The following is a 2343-nucleotide window of genomic DNA, read 5'->3' as shown; positions in this document are numbered from 1 at the left end:
AAAAAAAGTTTATTTGTAGAGATGGGGTCTCACTATGTTTCCCAGGCTGGTCTTGAATTCCTGGGCTCAAGTAATCCTCCCACTTTGGCCTCCCAAAGTGTTGGGATTATAGGCATGAGCGGCCACACTTAGCCATCAGTTGTACCTTGATGTTTCTCACAAACTTTCAACTCAAACGTTCTGACCAGCTGCTTGTATGTCTGGAGGCAGAGACAGCAAGCCACAGTACAGCAAATTATCTCATGGGAAGAATCATGTTTAATTTTGTAAACAGAGAAGAAGGAACTCTAGGAAAGAATGCTAAAGAAAAGTTTATTTTCTGTGGCTTAGCAAAAAGCTAACTTCCCAGTGTTTGGTTTGCCAAGGTCTGGAGAGAGGGTGATGCAGCAAATAAGACAGTCCAAGGACTACTTGGGAGAGAAGTACAGAGAGGTATGGGCTCCAGAGGCAGACTATCTGGATTCAGTCCTGGAAGAGTCTTAGTATTTTGTGCCTCAGTTTTCTTATCTGTACTATAAAAGACGCTATCTTATAGGATTGGTATGAGGGTTAATCAACTAATTTACAGAAAGTGCCCAGAACAGCGCCTATTTGGAAAAGACTGAAAACATAATAACACTATTAATCTCCTTAAGTTAGGGATGCTGCTTGAAGCAGATAATAAAATCCTTAAAATAAAATTACCTGGGCCAGGCACGGTGGTTCATACCTGTAATCCCAGCACTTTGGGAGGCCGAGGAGGGCAGATCACAAGGTCAAGAGATAGAGACCATCCTGGCCAACATGGTGAAACCCCCGTCTCTACTAAAAATACAAAAATTAGCTGGGCTTGGTGACACGCACCTATAGCCCCAGCTACTTGGGAGTCTGAGGCAGAAGAATCACTTGAACCTGGGAGGGAGAGGATGCAGCGAACCAAGATCGCGCCACTGCACTCCAGCCCGGTGACAGAGCGACACTCCATCTAAAATAATAATAATAATAAAATACTTGAGAGTCGGAAGAGGTGGGACTGGCGGACTGGCCCTCACTGTGTGCCAACAAGGAGCGAGGAGGTGGTTATGAGTTGGTTTACATTTTGTGGATTTGTACTATGTCCAAGACTGGAGCTGCTTAGAAAGTGATTAACGCTTGTCCAATATCAGAGAATAGCTCTGTTCTATTCTCTTCACTCTGGACTGTCCTTCAAACATCAGTCAGCTCTGCTGCCCCTCTCTGGGTGTCCTTCTTTGTTCTTGCCCTAAGCCAGTCCACACTGGGACATGACTTTCTTGTATCACAGTCCGTAGATCTATTTGCAGAAAATTCTTGTTCTTTGGCTATGAGCTCACACAGAGTTCCCTTTGTGAACAAGCCCTTTGTTGTGGATATCCCATGGAAGTCTTCCCCCTCGGGGTTCACCGTAGCACTCAGGAACGCCAGGAATGGCTGCTCTCTCTGCTCGCTGCTCCAATCTACTTTGTGGCCTGACCCCTCTCTTTCCCGTGATCAGAATTCATGCCACTTATGTCCTCAACCCAGCTCCAGTGTCATGATGATCGCAAGTGAGAGGGACTATTCAATCCCCTGTGGCAAGGAGTGTCTTTCTGATTAGGTCCAGGCTGAAAAGAGGAGTTCCCTCCCCTCCCCTGTCCTTCCCCAACAGGTAAGGTAATGGGTACAAGAGCACTTCCTCTAAAGTACCATTAAGTGCTGCCTCCTCTGCAGCAAGAGTCAAGTTTTTCCTCTTCCTAATTCTCACCCATATACTTTGATTCTTTTTCTTTGTTTTAGCATCTGTGGAATGACAGGAAAGTCAATGAGGACTGGCCTGAGAGAGAGTTGCCCTTTCCTATCCTTGTCTAAAAAAAATCACTGGTCTCCTAGACAGAAATGATGACCTAGGTTAGTGTTTCTCAAATTATATGTGAAGGACCAGGTTTTATAAACTTCCAATTTGTTGCAGATCAGTACTTTTGTAAAATACAATAAATGTGAATTATTAGAAAAATGATGAAATAATATGTACAACAATTCCCCATGACATGTGGGTACCTACGTAACCAACCTTCGCATGTACCCCCAAACCTAAAATAAAAGTTAAAAAAAAAAAAAGAAAAAGGAAATACAAATAAGAGATACAAGCCCGCTGATCATGTGCTTAACTGTCGTGACAATATCATATTGCTATAAATGTTTCTCAGACTTACTCTCAGTGCTGCACTTACCTTGTCCTCAGCCAGCAACAAACAGTGAACAGACCAGCACTTGTCTGTGGGCACCAGTGTTTAGGACTCATCTGGGTGTCAAAGCGGTACTCTCAAAGGGCCTCCAGTTCCTTCCTTCCTTCCTTCCTTCCTTCCT

At 44.2% G+C, this 2343-nt stretch overlaps 1 protein-coding gene across 1 annotated transcript in view; it reads left to right on the top strand.

The window, feature by feature from the left end:
* Positions 1-2343, top strand: part of PPEF2 (protein phosphatase, EF-hand calcium binding domain 2) — a 47176-nt gene that overhangs the window by 21782 nt on the left and 23051 nt on the right. The window lies entirely within an intron of this gene.

The sequence above is a fragment of the Mandrillus leucophaeus genome, unplaced genomic scaffold (assembly GCF_000951045.1).
Source record: "Mandrillus leucophaeus isolate KB7577 unplaced genomic scaffold, Mleu.le_1.0 Scaffold75, whole genome shotgun sequence".
In the NCBI taxonomy this organism is placed as follows: domain Eukaryota; kingdom Metazoa; phylum Chordata; class Mammalia; order Primates; family Cercopithecidae; genus Mandrillus; species Mandrillus leucophaeus.
The sequence above is the reverse complement of the archived record's forward strand: the minus strand, read 5'-3'. Positions and strand labels throughout refer to the sequence as shown.